The sequence below is a fragment of the Oncorhynchus gorbuscha genome, linkage group LG01, assembly GCF_021184085.1.
Source record: "Oncorhynchus gorbuscha isolate QuinsamMale2020 ecotype Even-year linkage group LG01, OgorEven_v1.0, whole genome shotgun sequence".
NCBI lineage: Eukaryota > Metazoa > Chordata > Actinopteri > Salmoniformes > Salmonidae > Oncorhynchus > Oncorhynchus gorbuscha.
Window position 1 is genome coordinate 57,456,612 of NC_060173.1, and position 25,539 is coordinate 57,482,150.

Consider the following 25,539-nt stretch of genomic DNA (forward strand, 5'->3'; position numbering starts at 1 on the left):
AATGCACCAATTTGTAAGTCGCTCTGGATAAGAGCGTCTGCTAAATGACTTAAATGTAAATGTAAATGTAAATCCTTGCATTGTTTTTAAATGCGACATGTTAGTCGGAGAAGCTGCAGTTTGGGCATTTGGATCTCAACCAGTGCCACTTCCCTTTGTCCAATTACGACGAAAAGGCACAACGCTCACTTTGCCTTGCAATCTTTACCAGGCAGCTGCAAGCCCGCAGACGACCCCACCAGAGACTGTTTCAGCCATACAGTGCGCTGTAGGTGGATTTGTTCGATGTTAGGAGGAGAGAGAGCAACTCTATAGCAGTATCATCTCCTGCAGACGGCAGACTTCAACTCAGAAATAAGAAGGGCTTTGAATTAAGCACCAAGGAGCTACAGACAGCAGCTGTGCAGGCTTTGGAGAGGGAGGGAGGATGACTGTTTTGTATCTTACAGGCATGGGCTAGGAGAAGGGGGAGGAGAGACAGAGAATGAGCTATTCTTGCACCAGCAGAAGCAACAGCCGGGACCGTTGAGCGCTAAGAAGTCCACCAGTAATAATCCTGGCAGTTGCTGTGTCAGAAGAGATACCAGAGGAAGCAGCAGTAACAACATCAACGGCCACTGCGAGCCCGAGCCCGAACGCAAACCAGAACCCAACAGCAGCAATGAAAGTCAAAAAAGGCTGCAACTCAATGGATGTGGGGGTACCGGCGACCACGGAAGAGGAACTGCTCGGGAACATGGCGATCACTCCTGAGGACGTATTGGGCTTGCAGAAGATCACAGAGAGTAAGTTCGATAGTCCATACACCACACGAGGCTTACCGATTGACTGGCTGCTTTTGGTAGCCTAGTAATAAGACACACATAAAACCCCATTCATTCAGTGAATGAAGTGTGAAGAGGCCTAAGCAAAGTGTTGCAAAGAGGGTGTTTCTTTTATTAGACAGTTTCCTTCCCTTCCACGCTGTTCATGCATTCATTGCAACAATATAACCACGTTCCATCTTCTCTGGTTAATCAATAGATTGTCAACAGCTGATGTTTACTGGAAACTGCCCAGCTAGCACAGGTGGATTTGGGCCGATTCCGGCTGAGAGTCGGACTCGGCCGACGTCATGTGGCCCGAGTCTGGACCGCCTTCAGCAGTATTACTTATGGCTACGATGTGGGGATTGAACTCGGGCTGATTCAGGTGTGAGTTATCTGTCCCAAATGTATTACTTGGGGCTCGGGCAGATTGGGGCTACTCTCTGGCAGATGATTACACGGGCTGCTTTATATCATTAACATTTCATAATTTATTTTTCCATATTTTCTCAATGTTTCTGTGAACAAAAAATACATGTAACATTTAAATGAAATTCTTTAAGAGGCCTGTGTAATATTTGAGTGTTTTAATACTTTGTGTAAGGCAATTGATAAGCATTAAAAACTTTATAGAAGGAGCCTCTTGAGTGGCGCAGTGGTCTAAGACACTGCATCTCAGTGCAAACTGCGTTGCTACAAATGCCGGCTGTGACCGGGAGACCAATGAGACCACCCGCAATTGGACCAGCATCGTCTGAGTTAGTGGAGTGTTTGGCTGGCCGGGATGTCCTTGTCCCGTCACGCTGTAGTGACTCCTGTGGAAAAAGGTTAAGGTTTCTGAATACTTTTCGAATGCATCGTGGAGAGAGAGAGAGTGGCTATATCTATCCATCTCTGATGCCCTAACCCCACCCCACTAACCTCCAGGAAGTTAGGTAACAGGTGGCCTGTAGGGCCCTTGACTATTTTAAGTAATACCTTCTTACACAACAGGTGATGTCCCAAATGGCACCCTGTTCCTTATATATGTAGGGAATTGGGTGCCATTTGATGCAAACACCCTCCTTCCCCTCACACGTAGCCTATAAACTGCTGGTTGTTGTTTAACTTAATCAAATCAAATTACATTTATTCATAAAGCCCTTCTTACGTCAGCTGAGATCTCAAAGTGCTGTACAGAAACCCAGCCTAAATCCCCAAACAGCAAGCAATGCAGGTGTAGAAGCACGGTGGCTATGAAAAACTCCCTAGAAAGGCCAGAACCTAGGAAGAAACCTAGAGAGGAACCAGGCTATGAGGGGTGGCCAGTCCTCTTCTGGCTGTGCCGGGTGGAGATTATAACAGAACATGTCCAAGATGTTCAAATGTTCATAGAGGACCAGCAGGGTCAAATAATAATAATAATCACAGTGGTTGTCGAGGGTGCAACAGGTCAGCACCTCAGCAGTAAATGTCAGTTGGCTTTTCATAGCCGGTCATTCAGAGTGTCTCTGCTCCTGCTGTCTCTAGAGAGTTGAAAACAGCAGGTCTGGGACAGGTAGCACATCAGGTGAACAGGTCAGGGTTCCATGGCCGCAGGCAGAACAGTTGAAACTGGAGCAGCTTCTGTTCCTCCAGCCATCCACTTATAAATTAGGATTCTTCCTCTGCACAACAGGGATGAGAGTTCCTCATGGAACCTTTTTTATCCAGAACTACTTCAGAACATTTTTTTAACACCTCTATTTTAACTTTAGGCAAGTCAGTTAATTAAGAACAAATTCTTATTTTCAATGACGGCCTAGGAACAGTGGGTTAAGTGCCTGTTCAGGGGCAGAACGACAGACTTGTACCTTGTCAGCTCGGGATTTGAACTTACAACCTTTAGGTTCCTAGTCCAACACTCTAACCACTAGGCTACCCTGCCGCCCCAATTTCTTTCTATGAAAATAAATTTAAAAGGTGAAAAGGTTCTACCTGGTCAGAGAACCCTTTCTTATACAGTGCTACTGCCATAGAAACAGAACAAGAGTAGTGTTGAACAATGTCCAGCTGGGAATACCCTAATGAGCCCAACTCCCAGGCCGGGACAAGCTCCAACTGGGAGGTGTCGGGACAAGAGGGGAGTCATGCTTGGATGGCTGCAGCATCTTGGAAAATCTCTCCATGGTTACAGCAGCCTATCTCTCTGTGGCCTAACAGGAACACACACACACAGACAGTCCTCTCTGTGTCAGGAGGAAGAGTCTGTCTCTCTCTGTCCATTCGTCCGCCTGGCTGTCTGTCTGCCTGCCTCGTTGGCTTGCTAGCTGGCTCATTCGCTGTCTGCCTGTCTGCTGGCCTTGTGTCCTCTGTCCCCTGAAGAACAAAGGGATCTCACTCTTTCAGAGGCTGGCACCATTTCTTCCAGTCAGAGAGAAAGAGGGAGACAGACAGAGAGAGAGAAGGACGCCTTACAGTCAGTGTTTGTGTGTGAGTTTATTGAGTTCTGACAGAGCATACAATGGACAAGACAGGAGTCTGACAGTCAGTGACTTTCATTTAGTTCTGTGACGACCCTCCCACTCTGTCTGCCGAATTCTTTCCCTTTGCTCTTGTTTTCCTTATTAGGATGTCGGTGGGCGGAGCTGGGAGGGTCGTCAGCGAAATGGGACACACCCGGGATAAATACACCTTTTCCCCATTCATTGAGGAGACTCTCTCCATGCAGACACACTGTTGGATTTTGGTTGTGGCATTTTTGTGGCCTTTTTGGTTGTTTGCTTTGGCACCTTTCAACATCTCTCATTATCACACCTATGTACGCAACCACTCACTTACACTACTGATTACTGACTACACACCCCATTGTTAATTGTATTTAGGTTACCTCAGTTAATAAATATATTTTGTTATTCCTTATCTCCACTTTGTCTCCCTTTTTGTTACGGACTTCGAGCTGGTTCGTGACAGTTCACTGTTCTTGTCCTTTAAAGACATGCGGGACTTTAGCAAATTGGGCTAAACTACGTTAGTATGTTTTAAACATCCCGCTTTAGGCTGGATATGTCAATGTGTAGTTCATACATGCATGATCTATGAGCAGAATTACTGTTTTACCTTAACTTCTTCGAGATAGGGGGCGCTCTTTTAATTTTTGGATAAAAAACGTTTTATACAAGATATTTTGTAACGAAAAGATGCTCGACTAAGCATGTAATTGACAGCTTTCGAAAGAAACAATTCTGACGTTTCCAAAACTGCAAAGATATAATCTGTGAGTGCCTCAGAACTAATGCTACAGGCGAAACCAAGATGAAATTTCATACAGGAAATGGTCCAGATTTTGAATGCCCTGTATTCCAATGTCTCCTTATATGGCTGTGAATGCGCCAGGAATGAGCCTGCACTTTCTGTTGTTTCCCCAATGTGTCTGCAGCATTGTGACGTATTTGTAGGCATAACAATGGAAGATTGACCATAAGAGACTACATTTACCAGGTGTCCGCCCGGTGTCGAAATTATTGCGTAATCTCCAGGTCCATGCGCGTTCCATTTTCTTCAGAGGAGAAAGTCAACTGCAACGAATGATTTATCATCGATAGATATGTGAAAAACACCTTGAGGATTGATTCTAAACAACGTTTGCCATGTTTCTATCGATATTATGGAGTTAATTTGGAAAAAAAGTTTGTTGTAATGACTTAATTTTCTGGTTTTTTCTTACCCAAACGTGAACAAAACGGAGCGATTTGTCCTACACAAATGATATTTTTGCTATCTAACTGAGAGTCTCCTCATTGAAAACATCTGAAGTTCTTTTAATGCTTTTCTTGTTTTTGTGAAAATGTTGCATGCTGAATGCTTAATGGTATGCTAGCAATCAATACTCTTACACAAATGCTTGTTTAGCTATGGTTCAAAAGCATATTTTGAAAATCTGAGATGACAGTGTTGTTAACAAAAGGCTAAGCTTGAGAGCTAATATATTTATTTCATTTCATTTGCGATTTTCATGAATAGTTAACGTTGCGTTATGCTAATGAGCTTGAGGCTAAAAATAGGATCCCGGATACGGGATTACTCGTCGCAACAGGTTAAACAAGCCATGAAATCCCTAATTTGATAGCGACTGTTTTTTGTAACTGTGTGGCGCCATTTTCCCATTCAGGGAATCTACACAAATTTTGGTGACATATTGCAAGCTTGGCCCATGTGGGCCAGCCCGCTAGCGATTTCAGTTCCAGCCCCTTGCTATTATCTTCAACATGTCAACCAAATAAGGTTTACAAGCTATGCATAGTGTTTTTATGAACGGTGATTTATGAACTGATGTATTTTATAACATAACTGTTTGCTAGTCGATAACTGTTTGCTAGTATAGCCAGAGCCATATATATATATATATATATATATATATATATATATATATATATATATATATATATATATATATATATATAAACACAAAATAAATAGCTCTGTAGTAGCTATGTAGCTAATGCAAATATTCTACTGATAAAGCTACAGGATTAGCAGTACCCATTCATAACTTCAGTAATTACTTTTAATTACTTGCAATTTACATATAACATTTAAAAAACAAACGTATATTAGTAGCTTGCTTCCTATATTGATAATCAATTTATAAAATGTCAGACTAGCCGAGGGAAAGAACATGATCTACGGATAAAGGTGTTCCCCTGGGCTAGGCTCGAGTTGTTCAGCAGAGGGGCTGGAATAGATGGTCCAAGTCTAGGGCCGAGGAGAGACAGGAGCAGATGGTAATATAATAATAACGCAATAGGATAAGAATTTCACTCAGCATAGCAAAATGTCAAAGGATAATGTTGCAACCACAAGGTTTCTTTATCGAATCCCCGAGCCGACAAGGTAAAGATCTGCCATTCTGCCCAAGAGCAAGGCAATTATACCCCACAACAACTGCTCCCGGGAGCCGATGATGTTGATTAAGGCAGCCCCCTGCACTTCTCTGATTAAGAGGGGATGGGTTAGATTCAGTTGTGCAACTGACTCGGTACAGTGCATTCGGAAAGTATTCAGTCCCCTTCACAATTTCCACATTTTGGTACAGTACAGCCTTATTCTAAAATGGATTTTAAAAAATCCTCAGGAATCTACACAAAATACACCACAATGACAAAGTGAAAACAGGTTTTTAGAAAAAAATGGAAATGTATTACAAATAAAAAAACACATTATTCACATAACTATTCAGACCCCTCAGGTCCATCCTGTTTCCATTGATCGTCCTTGAGATGTTTCTACAACTTGATTGGAGTCCACCTGTGGTAAATTCAATTGATTGGACATGATTTGGAAAGGCACACACCTGTCTATATAAAGTTCCACAGTTAACAGTGCATGTCAGATTGAAAACCAAGCCATGAGGTTGAAGGAATTGTCCGTAGAGCTCCGAGACAGGATTGTGTTGAGGCACAGATCTGGGGAAGGGTACCAAAAAATGTCTGTAACATTGAAGGTTCCCAAGAACACAGTGGCCTCCATCATTCTTAAATGGAAGAAGTTTGGAACCACCCATAATCTTCCAAGATCTGGCCGCCCAGCCAAACTTAGCAATCAGGGGAGAAGGAACTTGGTTAGGGAGGTGACCAAGAACCCGATGGTCACTCTGACAGAGCTCCAGAGTTCCTCTGTGGCGATGGGAGAACCTTCCAGAAGGACAACCATCTCTGCAGCACTCCACCGATCAGGCCTTTTTCAGTAGAGTGGCCAGACGAAAGCCTCTTCTCAGGCACATGACAGCCCGCTTAGAGTTTTCAAAAAGGCACCTAAAGGACTCTGACCATGAGAAACAAGATTCTTTGGTCTGATGAAACCAAGATTGAACTTTTTGACCTGAATGCCATGCGTCATGTCTGGAAGAAACCTTTCACCATCCCTACAGTGAAGCATGGTGGTGGCAGCATCATGCTGTGGGAATGTTTTTCAGCAGCAGGAACTGGGCTCCAGAGCGCTCAGGACGTCAGACTGGGGCGAAGGTTCACCTTCCAACAGGACAACGACCCTAAGCACACCAACACTACCAAGACAACGCAGGAGTGGTTTAGGGACAAGTCTCTGAATGTCCTTGAGTGAACCAGCCAGAGCCCAGACTTGAACCTGATCAAAAATATCTGGAGAGATCTGGCTTCGATCTGGCTCTGATGCCACGGTGCCAGGACCGGCTGATAGCCTAGTACACACTGAAAAGGAGATGGAGTGGTGGAGGGAGTTTTGGGCCATCTCTGCCCAGGGGATGAAAGCTGACCACTCCCCTGCCGGTCCTGGCAATAGGACCTCAGAAACCTACCCATATCCTGGTTACCTCTCTCCACCTGCCCGTTACTCTCGGGGTGAAAACCTGAAGTGAGGCTGATCGAGACCCCCAGGATTTCCATAAACGCCCTCCAGACCCTCGACGTGAACTGGGGACCCCACTCAGAAACTATATCCTCAGGCACCCCGTAGTGCCGGAAGAGGTGGGTGAATAGGGCCTCCACAGTCTGTAAAGCCATAGGGAGACCGGGTAAAGGAAGGAGACGGAGGAAGATCCGTCACGAAATCCACCGATAGGTGTGACCACGGCCGTTGTGGAACGGGTAGGGGTTGTAATTTCCCAATCGGAGGTGCTGGGGGACGGAACTGACGGACCCGGATCCGGACGTCTGTGGGAGGCCAACAGGTATTCCAGCCGGATGGAGAGGTCCACCAGCTGGTCAAAGGTAAGGGTGGTTCCCCTGCAGGCTAGCTCCCTACGAACGTCCTCGCGTAGACTACACCTTTAGTGGTCGATCAGGGCCCGCTCACCCAGCGGCCAGAGTTCAAAAGTCCAGAGCGAAGTCTTGTGCGCTCCACATGCCCTATCTGAGATGATACAAGCATTCCCCCGCTGCTCTCCCTTCAGGTGGGGGATTAAAAACCGCCCGAAAGCGGCGGGTGACATTTTAATAGTTGTCCAGTTGTCGGTCCTTCCCTTCCCCACATGGCGTTGGCCCATTCCAGTGCTTTACGAGTCAGACAGGAGATGAGGGCGTTCACACTATCGCGTCCCGAAGGAGTCGGGTGAACAGTTGCCAGCTGGAGTAGGAACCCCTGGCACCCGGCAGCCGTTCCATCACATACCCTCGGGAGCGCAAGCCAAATCCCACTGGATCCAGGTGAAGGAGGGGTGGACAGTGGTATGGGTTGTTGTGGGAGCTGGGGTGATGATGATGATGATGATGGGGTTTCTGGAAAACCCCCTCTCTCCCATCGCTCCATGGTTTGCAGCACGCGATCATAGTCGAGTGCTGATGGACTCGCTCCTCCACAGGTAGAGGAGGGCTGTGTGCACCTGCTGACTACATTAGTGGTGTGTATATCTGTTAATAGTCTTGGTGGGTAAGGCAGAGTCAGACGCAGGACACAGAGATGAGTAATAATCGTGACTTTACTCAATAAACAATCTTCCATCAAGGAGAACAAAATTCCAGAGCACATAAACGAGACAACTTGACAACAATAAACACGCACAAAACCATGATGGAACCAGAGGGTTAAATGGGAATACATTGTAACGTAATGGAAACCAGGTGTGTACAATCAAGACCAAACAAAAGGAAAAAGAAATGTAGATCGGTGAAAGCCGAACACCGCCCGAACAAGGAGAAGCACCAACTTCGGCAGAAGTCGTGACAGAATACTTATGTAAATGTATATTTTTTTTGTATTTTATATACATTTCTAAAAAACGATTTTTGCTTTGTCATTATGGAGTATTGTGTGTGTAGATTGATGAGGGGGAAAAAAACAATTTAATCCATTTTAGAATAAGGCTGTAATGTAACAAAATGTGGAAAAAGTGAAGGGGCCTGGATACTTTCTAAATGCACTGTATCCCCCTTTCCTTTTCGCTGTGTGTTTTCTTAGCGAGGTACACAATCATATAATATTGGCCTTAATATTTGGCCTCTATAATTTTCACATGGCACATTAAAGTTATTAGAGCTTACTGCAGCCATAGCTTCATAGACGTCTTGTTGTATTATGAAAACTCATGTTGACATTTGTCTGTGTGAATTTGTTATTTATAAAGTTCAAAAGTCCACTGTTTTTTAAATTAAGTTTTTAAAAAACAGAATAGTATTTGCATTTTTTTACATAATGTGCTTCTTGCTCGAAGATGACAACTCCAATACAGAAGTTGGTTGAGACTCAGTGTCTCAACCAACTCCTCTATTAGAGTTGCCATACTCAAGCAAGATGGTAAGGGGGAATGCCGAGGCCACAGGAAGGAAAGCCACAGGAAGGTCAGAGTGTGGTGGATGCGTGGCTGGTGGGTCATTCATGACTGCTAATGTCCTCCTGTGGATAGAGAGCATATATAAATGTTTGCTCACAGTGACAAGTATGCACATAATATATGCCATTTAGCTAGGTCTGACCCCATACGCTGTTTGTCGACTGAGATGTCTTTAGTTTCAATGATTTGTTTTTTTCTCTTCGCTGTGCACAAGAAACCGGTCTGATTCATGCTTGTCTCAATGGACTAATCCATTTCAGACGAATCATAGGGATGGCACAGTCCATCACTCTAAGATGTGATACTCTATGTGATACTGAAATTGTATATGGTTATATTATTTAAAAATAATGGTGAAACACTAAAAATAAAAAATCTTATAACAAATGCGCTGAAACTATCCTCAGTGCGCTGTAGAATTGGCTTCTATCCCCATGTTGCGTAGCAGCAAAATTAACCAGGATATTGGGATTGAGAACAATGCCACAGAGTTAGCAGCAGAGAAGAGAAAACAGTCCTTTCCTAAAGCCCTGTTAGGACATGATTAGTTTTACTGGGGGTGGTGGGTAATGTAATTTAGCTCACAAGCACAAAACACTGCATCTGTCATTTTAGTCCCGTCCGAATCTGCCATGTCAGTCATTTGTACAGGGCAGGAGAGTAACAATTCCAGCTCCAATAACTGCAAAGTCCTCTGATAATACTAGTCCAGTGCGAATTGACATCCCTGTGTTTTGAGAGAAATTTCTGAATTTGACAAGTGTGGCTCACGGTTTGAGCAAGAAAACAATAACTCAGTCAATAAATTGAATGAAGTGCTGCACACATATATATAGGGCGTACATGTATCAACTTTCACAGTGAATGCATTTGTTCAAATGGTTTGTGTGCGTATTAATTGAATATTACCAAATGCATAAGTAAAAAATATTGCACCTATTTAATGTAACCCTTGCCGTTAATAGAATGTAAAGCAGCATAGAACTAACCTAAACGTTTGGAAATTAATAAGTTGACTGTTGCATCCATAGCATTAAAACACATCTGAAGTGCAAGTGCACTGTTTCGCTCAAATCTGAAGGCTGGGGGGCATTTAGGACATCTACTGCTGATCACTAAAATATCCTAATGATTATCACACTTCCTCAAGCCAAATATTATGGTGACACTATACCAAAGATCGTTTGGTATGGTTTTGAAACCAAGCTCGAGTTATCAGTGTAGCTCTGATAACCAATCCACAGATGGTGTTGGGATCCAGAATGTCCTCCACTTGAACCCAACACCGCTCCTCTGGGCCATACCCCTCCCAGTACACCATGTACTGGAGCCATCCCCCAAGACGTTGGAGGTCCAGCAGAGATCTGGCGGCATAGGCCGGATCCCCCCTCGATGTCCAGGGGAACAGCATCAGGAGACCAGGAACCACCGGCCTGAGAAGGGAGACATGAAAAGGTGAGATACGATAGTCACTGGGAATCTGTAGCCTATATGTCACCTCGTTCACCCTTCGGATAAACTTGAATGGCCCCACAAACCGGGGGCTCAGCTTCTTGCTGGCCAGGCGGAGTGGGAGATTCCTGGTAGAGAGCCAGACAATCCCCAGGGTGGTATTCTTCCTGCTCCTTCTGACGGTGGATGGCACACTGGAGTCTCACGTGAGCATCGCGCCATACTTTTTCTGCGCACCAAAACCACTCATCAACCACAGGAGCTTCGGTCTGGCCCGGGGTCCACAGCGCCAGGGCCGGCTGAAAACCCAGAACACACTGGAAGGGGGTCAACCCAGCGGAGGAGTGAGGTAGCAAGTTCTGGGCGTACTCTGCCCATGGAAGGAATCGAGCCCAGTCTCCCTGCCGGACCTGACAGTAACTCCTCAGGAACCTCCCCCTCCTCCTGGTTCATCCGCTCCACCTGAGGCCTATACCTGGAAGTGAAGCTGACCGTGACCCCGAGCTTCTCCATAAATGCTCTCTATACCCGTGATGTGAATTGAGGCCCATGGTTGGAGACGATGTCCTCCGGATGGCCATAATATTGCAAGACCTGTTGGAATAGTGCCTCATCAACCTGGAGAGCAGTAGGGAGACCAGAAAGAGGGATTAAACAGGATTTTGAAAGTCTATCCCCAACCACCAAAATGGTGGTGAAACAGTCAGAGAGGAGATCAGTAACAAAGTCAATGGATAGATGGGACCAGGGATGCTGAGGCACAGGAAGGAGTTCTGGGGGGGATTTGGTTTGGACACATACGGAACAGGAGTTGACGTAGCGAGTGACGTCCTGTGCCAGGGTGGGCTACCAGTACTTCTCAGGGATAGACTGGGTAGTGCAAGAAATACCTGGATGTCCAGCGACGACAGCTGTGTGTGCCCAGGTCAGCAGCCGGTCCCTAATTCCTGTGGGAACATAGGTGCGCTCGGGAGGACAATTAGTTGGTGCGGACTCCCTCTCCAAAGCCTGGCGAATGTCCACCTTGCTTGGCATAGATTCAGCCTCCTTGCTGTTCAGGTTCCGATGGTCAGTTAGGACGGCGAATGGTTTCTTGGCACCCTCCAGCCAGTGTCTCTACGCCTCTACTGCTCACCGCCAGGAGCTCTCGATTACCAATGTCATAATTCCTCTCTGCTGGGGACAGTTTTGTAGAGTAATATGCACATGGATACAATTTCTGTTTATTACCCTGTTGTTGAGACAGAACTGCCCCCATGCCCACCTCTGAAGCGTCCACCTCCACCACAAAGGAAATCGTGTGATCTGGGTGTTTGAGTAATGGGGCGGAGGTAAAATGTCCCTTGAGGAGACAGAAGGCCTCGGCTGAGGAGAGCGGTGAGAGGGGCAGCAACGGAGCGGAAGTTCCTGATGAAAAGGCGGTAGAAGTTTGCAAACCCAAAAGACTGTTCTAAACCCTTTATGGTTGTTGGGACTGGCCATGACCTGACCACATCTACCTTCTTGTCGTCCATCCTCACTCCCTGCAGGCTGATTTGGTAGCCTAAAAAGGGAACAGCATTAAATTGGCACTTCTCAGCCTTAACGAACAGGTGGTTAGCAAGGAGGCATTCCAGGACTGCTCGAACGTGAGAGATGTGATCCTCCAGGGTAGCCGAGTGTACCAGGATGTCATCAAGATACACAACCACCTGGCATCCGAGCATTTATATTACATTTTTTATTTCACCTTTATTTAACCAGGTAGCCTAGTTGAGAACAAGTTCTCTTTTGCAACTGCGACCTGGCCAAGATAAAGCAAAGCAGTGTGACACAGACAACAACACAGAGTTACACATGGAATAAACTAACAAGCCAATAGCACAAACAAGTCAATGGCACAGTAGAGAAATGAAAGTGTATATGCTGTGTGTGCAAAAGGCATGAGGAGGTAGGCAATAAATAGGCCATAGGAGCGAATAATTTCAATTTAACAGATTAACACTGGAGTGATACATGAGCAGATGGTGATGTGCAAGTAGAGATACTGGTGTGCAGAAGAGCAGAAAAGTAAATAAAATAAAAACAGTATGGGGATGAGTTAGGTAGATTGGGTGGGCTATTTACAGATGGACTATGGACAGCTGCAGTGATCGGTTAAGCTGCTCAGATAGTTGATGTTTAAAGTTGGTGAGGGAAATAATAGTCTCCAACTTCAATTTTTGCAATTCGTTCCAGTCACTGGCAGCAGAGAACTGGAAGGCCAAATGAGGTGTTGGCTTTGGGGATGATCAGTGAGATATACCTGCTGGAACGTGTGCTACGGGTGGGTGTTGTTATTGTGACCAGTGAACTGAGATAAGGTGGAGCTTTACCTAGCATAGACTTATAGATGACCTGGAGCCAGTGGGTCTGGCGACAAATATGTAGCGAGGGCCAGCCGACGAGAGCATACAGGTCACAGTGGTGGATGGTATAAGGTGATTTGGTAACAAAACGGATGGCACTGTGATAGACTGCATCTAGTTTGCTGAGTAGAGTGTTGGAAGCTATTTTGTAGATGACATTGCTGAAGTCGAGGATCGGTAGGATAGTCAGTTTTACTAGGGTAAGTTTAGCGGCATGAGTGAAGGAGGCTTTGTTGTGAAATAGAAAGCCGATTCTAGATTTGATTTTGGATTGGAGATGTTTAATATGAGTCTGCAAGGAGAGTTTACAGTCTGACCAGACACCTATTTATAGTTGTCCACATATTCTAGGTCTGAACCGTCCAGGGTGGTGATGCTAGTTGGGCGGGCGTGTGCGGGTGTGGGCAGCAAAAGGTTGAAAAGCATGCATTTGGTTTTACTAGCGTTTGAGAGCAGTTGGAGGCCACGGAAGGAGTGTTGTATGGCATTGAAGCTCGTTTGGAGGTTAGTTAGCACAGTGTCCAAGGAAGGGCAGAAGTATACAGAATGGTGTCGTCTGCGTAGAGGTGGATCAGGGAATCGCCCGCAGCAAGAGCGACATCATTGATATATACAGAGAAAAGAGTCGGCCCGAGAATTGAACCCTGCGGTACCCCCATAGAGACCGCCAGAGGTCCGGACAACATGCCCTCCGATTTGACACACTGAACTCTGTCTGCAAAGTAGTTGGTGAACCAGGCAAGGCAGTCGTCAGAAAAACCAAGGCTATTGAGTCTGCCGATAAGAATACGGTGATTGACAGAGTCGAAAGCCTTGGCCAGGTCGATGAAGATGGCTACACAGTACTGTCTTTTATCGATGGTCGGTTATGATATCGTTTAGTACCTTGAGCGTGGCTGAGGTGCACCCGTGACCAGCTCGGAGGCCGGATTGCACAGCGGAGAAGGTACGGTGGGATTCGAAATGGTCAGTGATCTGTTTATTATCTTGGCTTTCGAAGACTTTAGATAGGCAGGGCAGGATGGATATAGGTCTGCAACAGTTTGGGTCTAGGGTGTCCCTGAACACCTCGTTAACGAATGCCTGGAACACTGATAGAGCGTTGGCTAAGCCAAATGGCATCACTAAGTACATGTAGTGGCCAGACATTGTGCTACACGCAATCTTCCATTCATCCCCCTCCCGGATGCACTCCGGGCACCCCGGAGCTGTTCGATGGCTGCCGGGACCAATGGGAGAGGGTAACGGTACTTTGTGGTGAATTAATTGAATCCTCTAATCAATGCAGGTATGTAACCCTCCATCCTTCTTGGTCACAAAGAAGAAACCAGCCGACACAGGAGAAGTGGACGTGCGTTTGAAACATTGTTGGAGCGTCTCGCTCTGGATAAGAGCGTCTGCTAAATGACTTAAATGTAATGTAAATGTAATCTTTCATGGCCTGGGTATCAGCCACCAATAGAGGGTAGATGCGGAAGGTATCTTGCGACCTGGTGCACTGGTGATGAAGTGGATGTTCTCCTGATGAATGGACTCCACAGTGAGTGTGATGGTTCCGGATCCTAGTGGCCCATTATCGACGCTTTGAACCAGGAAAGGAGAGTAGAGTGGGTATGTGATGATGTTATGAGAGGCAAGGGTCTCGTCAATAAAGTTCCCCATGGCACTGTAATCCACCAACGCTGTAGTTGACTTTCCCTCATGTACTGTGTCTAGTTTGATGGACAAAAAAAAAGAGTTTAGCAGTAAGTGATGAAAATGAAATACTCAATCCTGCACCAGGAGGTGTAAGATCACTTGACCATCCCTCTGCTCTTGTGGATCCGGGATTAGGAAGTGCCGGATACCGCTGGAGCTGTTGCCTTCCTTGACCACAGTACAGACAGAGTCCCAGCTGTCTCCATCTGCGTCTCTCTGTTGTGGGGAGACATGTGACCCCTACCTCCATGGGTTCAGGCTCTGATCCAGAGTTTTCACTGAGGGAGGGAGAGAAGCAATGCGTGTACCGACACTCCTGAAGTAGGTTATCCAGACGGATGGCCAACACAATGAATGCGTCTAGGAAGAGGTTGGCGTCGCGACAAATGGGCATCGCTGACCTGAGTGGGTTGCTGAATGGGCTGTTGTGCTGGCTCTCTGGGTCAACTGGTTGTAGAATATTCTCTGCTAGGTGACGACAACGACTACCGGGTGTGTTCAAGACGTTGCACTTTGTGAAGAACCTCTTCCATAGCCATCCCTTGTTGTGCCAACTGGTCATAGTGTTGACATAGAAAGCATCCCTGCTCGTTGACAGTCTGGGAGATATTCTGTTTTCTTGCTGCTTCCATTGTTTCAGTCAGTGTTCTGTAACGAAGAAGCTGAGAGTTGAGAAGCAAGTGAAAGGTTTAATAAAACAATAAACATGGAACGAGACAACATAACAGCACACAAAAACACAGGAATAATACTGACTGGGGAAAGAACCTAGGGGTGTGCCAGATATAGGGGAGGTAATAAGTGAGGTAATGGAGTCCAGGTGTGCCTCATGATGACGTACAAGTGTGCGTAATGATTAATGTTAGGTGTGCGTAATGATGGATCCCAGGACCGGTGGTTAGTATACTGGCGACGTCGAACACGGAAGGGGACGAGCAGAGAATACGTGACACTAAGAAAATTGAGGAGAGAGCAAACCCCAGCTTAATTAGGTCTGTTATCAAAATCCTAACTGTTAAATGTGCCTGGCTTTATAAATCATCCACATACAGTACCAATCAAAAGTTTGGACACACCGACTCATTCAAGGGTTTTTCTTTATTTTACTATTTTCTACATTGAAGAATAATAGTGAAGACATCAAAACTATGAAATAACACATATGGAATCATGTAGTAACCAAATCAAAATATATTTTAGATTCTTCAAAGTAGCCGACCTTTGCTTTGATGACAGCTTTGCACACTCTTGGCATTCTCTCAACCAGCTTCACCTGGAATGCTTTTCCAACAGTCTTGAATGACTTCACACATACAGTTGAAGTCGGAAGATTACATACACCTTAGCCAAATACATTTAAACACAGTTTTTCACAATTCCTGACATTTAATTCTCGTAAAAATGCCCTGTCTTAGGTCAGGTAGGATCACCACTTTATATTTAGAATGTGAAATGTCAGAATTATAGTAGAGATAATTATTTATTTCAGCTTGTATTTCTTTCATCACATTCCCAGTGGGTCAGAAGTTTACATACACTCAATTAGTATTTGGCAGCATTACCTTTAAATTGTTTAACTTGTGTCAAACATTTTGTGTAGCCTTCCAGAAGCTTCCCACAATAAGTTGGGTGAATTTTGGGACATTTGTGATGGCCACTCCAATACCTTGATTTTGTTGTCCTTAAGCCATTTTGCCACAACTTTGAAATTGTGCTTGGGGTCATTGTCCATTTGGAAGACACATTTGCGATCAAGCTTTAACTTCCTGACGTCTTGAGATGTTGCTTCAATATAGCCACATAATCCTGCAGCAAAGCTCCCACCCACAACATGATGCTGCCACCCCCGTGCTTCACGGTTGGGATGGTGTTCTTCCGCTTGCAAGCCTCCCCCTTTTCCCTCCAAACATAACGATGGTCATTAAGGCCAAACAGTTCTATTTTTGTTTCATCAGACCAGAGGACATTTCTCCAAAAACGATTAACTTTGTCCCCATGTGCAGTTGCGGTTTTGGAGCAGTGGCTTCTTCCTTGCGGAGTGGCCTTTCAGGATATGTCAATATAGGACTCACTCTACTGTCGATATAGATACTTTTGTACCTATTTCCTCCAGCATCTTCACAAGGTCCTTTGCTGTTGTTCTGGGATTGATTTGCACTTTTCGCACCAAAGTACGTTCATCTCTAGGAGATAGAACTCGTCTCCTTCCTGAGCGGTATGACGGCTGCATGGTCAATTGGTGTTTATACTTGCATACTATTGTTTGTACAGATGAACATGGTACCTTCGGGCATTTGTAAATTGCTCCCAAGGATGAACCAGACTTGTGGAGGTCGACAATTATTTTTCTGAGGTCCTGATTTCTTTTGATTTTCCCATGATGTCAAGCAAAGAGGCACTGAGTTTGAACGTAGGCCTTGAAATACATCCACAGGTACACTTCCAATTGAATCAAGTGATGTCAATTAGTCTATCAGAAGGTTCTAAAGCCAATGCATAATGTTCTGGAATTTTCCAAGCTGTTTAAAGGCACAGTCAACTTAGTGTATGTAAACTTCTGACCCACTGGAATTGTGATACAGTGAATTATAAGTGAAATAATCTGTCTGTAAAGAATTGTTGGAAAAATGACTTGTGTCATGCACAAAGTAGATGTCCTAACCGACTTGCGAAAACTATAGTTTGTTGACAAGAAATTTGTGGAGTGGTTGAAAAATGACCTAGGTGTATGTACATTTCCAAATTCAGCTGTATGCTGAGCACTTGTAGGCTGCTTTTCCTTCACATTGCGATCCAACTCATCCCAAACCATCTCAATTGGGTTGAGGTCGGATGAGGGTGTAGTCCTCGTTGTCTGATGCAGTACTCCATCCCTCTCCTTATTGGTCAATAGTACTAGCACAGCCTGAAGGTGTGTTGGGTCACTGTCCTGTTGAAAAACAGAATGCTGTGGTAACCATGTTGGTTAAGTGTGCCTTGAATTATAAATACATCACAGACAGTATTACCAGCAAAACACATTTACATTACATTTAAGTCATTTAGCAGACGCTCTTATCCAGAGCGACTTACAAATTGGTGCATTCACCTTATGACATCCAGTGGAACAACCACTTTAGAATAGTGCATCTAAATATTTTAAGGGGGGGGTGAGAAGGATTACTTTATCCTATCCTAGGTATTCCTTAAAGAGGTGGGGTTTCAGGTGTCTCCGGAAGGTGGTGATTGACTCCGCTGTCCTGGCGTCGTGAGGGAGTTTGTTCCACCATTGGGGAGCCAGAGCAGCGAACAGTTTTGACTGAGCTGAGCGGGAACTGTACTTCCTCAGTGGTAGGGAGGCGAGCAGGCCAGAGGTGGATGAACGCAGTGCCCTTATTTGGGTGTAGGGCCTGATCAGAGCCTGGAGGTACTGAGGTGCCGTTCCCCTCACAGCTAAACACCCCCACACCATCACACCTTCTCCTCTATGCTTCACTGTGGGAACCACACATTTGGAGAGCATCCGCTCACCTGCTCTGCGTCTCACAAAGACACACCGGTTGGAACCAAAAATCTTAAATTTGGATTCATCAGACCAAAAGACAGATTTTGGTCTCATGTCCATTGCTCATGTTTCTTTGCCCAAGCAAGTCTCCTCTTTTTATTGGTGTCCTTTAGTAGAGGTTTCTTTACACTCAGTCTCCTCTGAACAGTTCATGTTGACATGTGTCTGTTACTTGAACTCTGTGAAGCATTTATTTGGGCTGCAATCTGAGGCTGGTAACTTCAAACATCTTATCCTCTGCAGCAGAGGTAACTCTGGGACTTCCTTTCCTGTAGCGGTCCTCATAAAAGCCAGTTTCATCATAGTTCTTGGCGGTTTTTGCCGACTGCACTTGAAGAAACTTTCAAAGTTCTTGAAATTTTCCGAATTGACTGACCATCATGTCTTAAAGTAATGATGGACTGTCATTTCTCTTTGCTAATTTGAGCTGTTCTTGCCATAACATGGACTTTGTCTTTTACCAAATAGGGCTAATTTATGTGTATCACCCCTACCTTGTCACAAGTGATCATGAACTAGAATGTATTGGCCTGAACGTTACACTGTCTCCCCAAATGTCTTTTACCCTTATTGGAATGTATAGGCCACCTTCCACCAAAAGTGTGTTTTTGATCAGTTTAATAACATGCTTAGGGAATGTGATTTTGGGAAAGAGGTCATCTTAATGGGAGATTTTAATATTAATTATGAAGACAGGTCTTGTAGGAAAACCCTCAAATGGATCACTAATACCTTTGACCTTACACATAAAGGACCATCCAGGGTGACTTGTTGCTCTAAAACACAGATTGATTTGGTGTTCAGTAATAAACCAGAGAGAGTGACTAAATCATTCAATATGGTTACTGGGCTATCTGATCATAATCTGACACTTATAGCCAGAAATCTGTCTAAGAGGTTTAACCTCTCTACTGTTAGAAAGACGGATCAACTAAGAATACCGAAGAGTGAATTAAACTATTTTGAAAACGCAATTAAGGGAATTAACTGGAATGACCTCTTGTCCCATACAGACATGGAAGCTGATAGTCAGGTTTTTCTTTCCACAATCCAGACTACAATAAATGGTTTCCTAAAGAAAATCTAATCCAAACAGGCCAAGAGCACTCCTCCTTGGCTGAATGGAGAAATCTGGAAATTGATGAAAGAGATTATGCTCTAAAAATAGCCCTAAAATCCAAATTAGAGCATGACAGACGTAGGCTTACACTTGACTCTGTCAGGGTACTGACACAGAACCCCTCCACTGGTTTCTTGGGCTCAGTGCTAGTGAATGACTCTCAACCTGTCTTCATTCTAAGGGAGGTTTATGAGTCAAAGGTGAACAAGGTGATTCGCTCACTAAAGAACTCTAAAGCCAAAGATGTGTTTGGGCTGAACAAACTACAAAGAGACACTTATTGGCCCCATTACTAAGGTCACCAACACATCTATTGGTCTCGGGGTGTTTCCAAGGGTGACCCTGCTGACGTGAGTAACTACAGGCCCATTAGTATACTACCTGTGGTGTCAAAGGTTGTTGAAAAGTGTGTAGCAGAACAACTGATTGCCCACCTCAACAACAGCCCCTTCACATTATACTCCATGCAGTTTGGCTTCAGAGCGAAACAATCCGCTTTCTCTGTGAGACCTTCCCATGTCTGGAATACACTGCCATCAGACACACATAACTGCACTACATATCACACTTTCACAAAATGCATGAAGACATGGCTAAAGGTCAATCAGATTTGTGAACATAATCCCTATTTGTGTATTGCCGCTTTCTATGTTGTCTGTTGTCTGTAGCTTGTGAGGTGTGCTTTTATTAAATTTGTCTTGCTGCTTTTTGTTCTATGTTGCTCTGTCTGTATGCTATGTCTTGCTTGTTCCATGTTGCTCTGTCTGTATGCTACGTATTGCTTGTCCTATGTTGTTCTGTCTGTATGCTATGTCTTGCTTGTCCTATGTTGCTCTGTCTGTATGCTTTGTCTTGCTTGTCCTATGTTGCTCTGCATGTGTTCACTGCTCAATGATTGTCTATAGTGGAATTGTTTTTAATAACCTGCCCAGGGACTTCGGTTGAAAATTAGCCGGCTGACTAAAACGGGCACTTTTACTGAAACGTTGATTAATGTGTCATGCAGGTGAAAGAGGACCCAAAAGCGACTTGGCGAAAACAGAGTCTTTAATCCAGTAAAGTAAATACAAACAAAAAAACACAACTTTCACTCGAAATGACGAGGACAAACTGGAGACTCGATCTTGAACAGCAGGTGAACAGCAGGTTGCCTCGGGAAGGCACTTGAACCAGACAGACTCAGACACCTGCTCACCACGCAGCATCTGAGGAAAACACGACACGACAGGGCGATACACAAACACAGCACGGTGAATTCTAGACAAGGAACCGACAGGACAGGAACGGAACACAAAGGAAGAAATAGGGACTCTAATCAGGGGAAAGGATCGGGAACAGGTGTGGGAAGACTAAATGATTGATTAGGGGAATAGGAACAGCTGGGAGCAGGAACGGAACGATAGAGAGAAGAGAGAGCGAGAGAGTGAGAGAGGGAGGGGGAGAGAGAGGGATAGAAAGAGGGAAAGAACCTAATAAGACCAGCAGAGGGAAACGAATAGAATGGGAAGCACAGGGACAAGACAAGATAATAAATGACAAAACATGACAGTACCCCCACTCACCGAGCGCCTCCTGGCGCACTCGAGGAGGACTCCTGGCGGCAACGGAGGAAATCATCAATGAGTGAACGGTCCAGCACGTCCCGAGACGGAACCCAACTCCTCTCCTCAGGACCGTAACCCTCCCAATCCACTAAGTATTGGTGACCCCGTCCCCGAGAACGCATGTCCATGATCTTATGTACCTTGTAAATAGGTGCGCTCTCGACAAGGACGGGAGGGGGAGGGAAGACGAACGGGGGTGCGAAGAAAGGGCTTGACACAGGAGACATGGAAGACAGGATGGACGCGACGAAGATGTCGCGGAAGAAGCAGTCGCACAGCGACAGGATTGACGACCTGGGAGACACGGAACGGACCAATGAACCGCGGAGTCAACTTACGAGAAGCTGTCGTAAGAGGAAGGTTGCGAGTGGAAAGCCACACTCTCTGGCCGCAACAATACCTTGGACTCTTAATCCTGCGTTTATTGGCGGCTCTCACAGTCTGTGCCCTGTAACGGCAAAGTGCAGACCTCACCCTCCTCCAGGTGCGCTCACAACGTTGGACAAACGCTTGAGCGGAGGGAACGCTGGACTCGGCAAGCTGGGATGAGAACAGAGGAGGCTGGTAACCCAGACTACTCTGAAACGGAGATAACCCGGTAGCAGACGAAGGAAGCGAATTGTGAGCGTATTCTGCCCAGGGGAGCTGTTCTGCCCAAGACGCAGGGTTTCTGAAAGAAAGGCTGCGTAGTATGCGACCAATCGTCTGATTGGCCCTCTCTGCTTGACCGTTAGACTGGGGATGAAACCCGGAAGAGAGACTGACGGACGCACCAATCAAACGACAGAACTCCCTCCAAAACTGTGACGTGAATTGCGGGCCTCTGTCTGAAACGGCGTCTAACGGGAGGCCATGAATTCTGAATACATTCTCGATAATGATTTGTGCCGTCTCCTTAGCGGAAGGAAGTTTAGCGAGGGGAATGAAATGTGCCGCCTTAGAGAACCTATCGACAACCGTAAGAATCACAGTCTTCCCCGCAGACAAAGGCAGACCGGTAATGAAGTCTAGGGCGATGTGAGACCATGGTCGAGAAGGAATGGGGAGCGGTCTGAGACGACCGGCAGGAGGAGAGTTACCCGACTTAGTCTGCGCGCAGTCCGAACAAGCAGCCACGAAACGGCGCGTGTCACGCTCCTGAGTCGGCCACCAAAAGCGCTGGCGAATAGACGCAAGAGTGCCTCGAACACCGGGATGACCAGCTAACTTGGCAGAGTGAGCCCACTGAAGAACAGCCAGACGAGTGGAAACAGGAACGAAAAGGAGGTTACTAGGACAAGCGCGCGGCGACGCAGTGTGCGTGAGTGCTTGCTTAACCTGTCTTTCAATTCCCCAGACTGTTAACCCGACAACACGCCCATAAGGAAGAATCCCCTCGGGATCAGTAGAAGCCACAGAAGAACTAAACAGACGGGATAAGGCATCAGGCTTGGTGTTCTTGCTACCCGGACGGTAAGAAATCACAAACTCGAAACGAGCGAAAAACAACGCCCAACGAGCTTGACGGGCATTAAGTCGTTTGGCAGAACGGATGTACTCAAGGTTCTTATGGTCTGTCCAAACGACAAAAGGAACGGTCGCCCCCTCCAACCACTGTCGCCATTCGCCTAGGGCTAAGCGGATGGCGAGCAGTTCACGGTTACCCACATCATAGTTGCGCTCAGATGGCGACAGGCGATGAGAAAAATAAGCGCAAGGATGAACCTTATCGTCAGACTGGAAGCGCTGGGATAGAATGGCTCCCACGCCTACCTCTGAAGCGTCAACCTCGACAATGAATTGTCTAGTGACGTCAGGAGTAACGAGGATAGGAGCGGACGTAAAACGTTCTTTTAGAAGATCAAAAGCTCCCTGGGCGGAACCGGACCACTTAAAACACGTCTTGACAGAAGTAAGAGCTGTGAGAGGGGCAGCAACTTGACCGAAATTACGAATGAAACGCCGATAGAAATTAGCGAAACCTAAAAAGCGCTGCAACTCGACACGTGACCTTGGAACGGGCCAATCACTGACAGCTTGGACCTTAGCGGAATCCATCTGAATGCCTTCAGCGGAAATAACGGAACCGAGAAAAGTAACGGAGGAGACATGAAAAGAGCACTTCTCAGACTTTACGTAGAGACAATTCTCTAAAAGGCGCTGTAGAACACGTCGAACGTGCTGAACATGAATCTCGAGTGACGGAGAAAAAATCAGGATATCGTCAAGATAGACAAAAACAAAGATGTTCAGCATGTCTCTCAGAACATCATTAACTAATGCCTGAAAAACAGCTGGCGCATTGGCGAGACCAAACGGCAGAACCCGGTACTCAAAATGCCCTAACGGAGTGTTAAACGCCGTTTTCCACTCGTCCCCCTCTCTGATGCGCACGAGATGGTAAGCGTTACGAAGGTCCAACTTAGTAAAGCACCTGGCTCCCTGCAGAATCTCGAAGGCTGATGACATAAGGGGAAGCGGATAACGATTCTTAACCGTTATGTCATTCAGCCTCGATAATCCACGCAGGGGCGCAGAGTACCGTCCTTCTTCTTAACAAAAAGAACCCCGCCCAGCCGGAGAGGAAGAAGGCACTATGGTACCGGCGTCAAGAGACACAGACAAATAATCCTCGAGAGCCTTACGTTCGGGAGCCGACAGAGAGTATAGTCTACCCCGAGGAGGAGTGGTCCCCGGAAGGAGATCAATACTACAATCATACGACCGGTGAGGAGGAAGGGAGTTGGCTCGGGACCGACTGAAGACCGTGCGCAGATCATGATATTCCTCCGGCACTCCTGTCAAATCGCCAGGTTCCTCCTGAGAAGTAGGGACAGAAGAAACGGGAGGGATGGCAGACTTAATAATAATAATTAAACACTTCACATGACAAGAAACGTTCCAGGATAGGATAGAATTACTAGACCAATTAATAGAAGGATTATGACATACTAGCCAGGGATGACCCAAAACAACAGGTGTAAACGGTGAACGAAAAATCAAAAAAGAAATAGTCTCACTGTGGTTACCAGATACTGTGAGGGTTAAAGGTAGTGTCTCAAATCTGATACTGGGAAGATGACTACCATCTAAGGCGAACATGGGCGTAGGCTTCTCTAACTCTCTGAAAGGAATGTCATGTTTCCGAACCCATGCTTCGTCCATGAAACAACCCTCAGCCCCAGAGTCTATCAAGGCACTACATGTAGCACCCGAACCGGTCCAGCGTAGATGGACCGACAAAGTAGTACAGGATTTTGATGGAGAGACTTGAGTAGTTGCGCTCACCTGTAGCCCTCCGCTTACAGATGAGCTCTGGCTTTTACTGGACATGAATTAACAAAATGTCCAGCAACTCCGCAATAGAGGCACAGGCGGTTGGTGATCCTCCGTTCCCTCTCCTTAGTCGAGATGCGAATCCCTCCCAGCTGCATGGGCTCAGACTCTGAGCCAGAGGAGGGAGATGGTTGCGATGCGGAGCAGGGAAACACCGTTGATGCGAGCTCTCTTCCACGAGCCCGGTGACGAAGATCTACCCGTCGTTCTATGCGGATGGCGAGAGCAATCAAAGAGTCCACATCTGAAGGAACCTCCCGGGAGAGAATCTCATCCTTAACCACTGCGTGGAGTCCCTCCAGAAAACGAGCGAGCAGCGCCGGCTCGTTCCACTCACTAGAGGCAGCAAGAGTGCGAAACTCAATAGAATAATCCGTTATGGACCGTTCACCTTGGCATAAGGAAGCCAGGGCCCTAGAAGCCTCCCTACCAAAAACTGAACGGTCAAAAACCCGAATCATCTCCTCTTTAAAGTTCTGGAACTTGTTAGAGCAATCAGCCCTTGCCTCCCAGATAGCTGTGCCCCATTCTCGAGCCCGGCCAGTAAGGAGTGAAATGACGTAAGCAACCCGAGCTCTCTCTAGAGTATGTGTTGGGTTGGAGAGAGAACACAATCTCACACTGCGTGAGAAAGGAGCGGCACTCAGTGGGCTGCCCGGAGTAGCAAGGTGGGTTATTAACCCTAGGTTCTGGAGGCTCGGCAGGCCAGGAAGTAACAGGTGGCACGAGACGTAGACTCTGGAACTGTCCAGAGAGGTCGGAAACCTGAGCGGCCAGGTTCTCCACGGCATGGCGAGCAGCAGACAATTCCTGCTCGTGTCTGCCGAGCATGGCTCCTTGGATCTCGACGGCAGTGTAACGAGCGTCTGAAGTCGCTGGGTCCATTCCTTGGTCGGTTCCTTCTGTCATGCAGGTGAAAGAGGACCCAAAAGCGACTTGGCGAAAACAGAGTCTTTAATCCAGTAAAGTAAATACAAACAAAAAAACACAACTTTCACTCGAAATGACGAGGACAAACTGGAGACTCGATCTTGAACAGCAGGTGAACAGCAGGTTGCCTCGGGAAGGCACTTGAACCAGACAGACTCAGACACCTGCTCACCACGCAGCATCTGAGGAAAACACGACACGACAGGGCGATACACAAACACAGCACGGTGAATTCTAGACAAGGAACCGACAGGACAGGAACGGAACACAAAGGAAGAAATAGGGACTCTAATCAGGGGAAAGGATCGGGAACAGGTGTGGGAAGACTAAATGATTGATTAGGGGAATAGGAACAGCTGGGAGCAGGAACGGAACGATAGAGAGAAGAGAGAGCGAGAGAGTGAGAGAGGGAGGGGGAGA

General features: G+C 46.2%; 1 pseudogene; it reads left to right on the top strand.

Moving 5' to 3' along the window:
* The window catches only part of LOC124011803, a 52,445-nt pseudogene continuing 26,906 nt past the window's right edge, over positions 1–25,539 (top strand).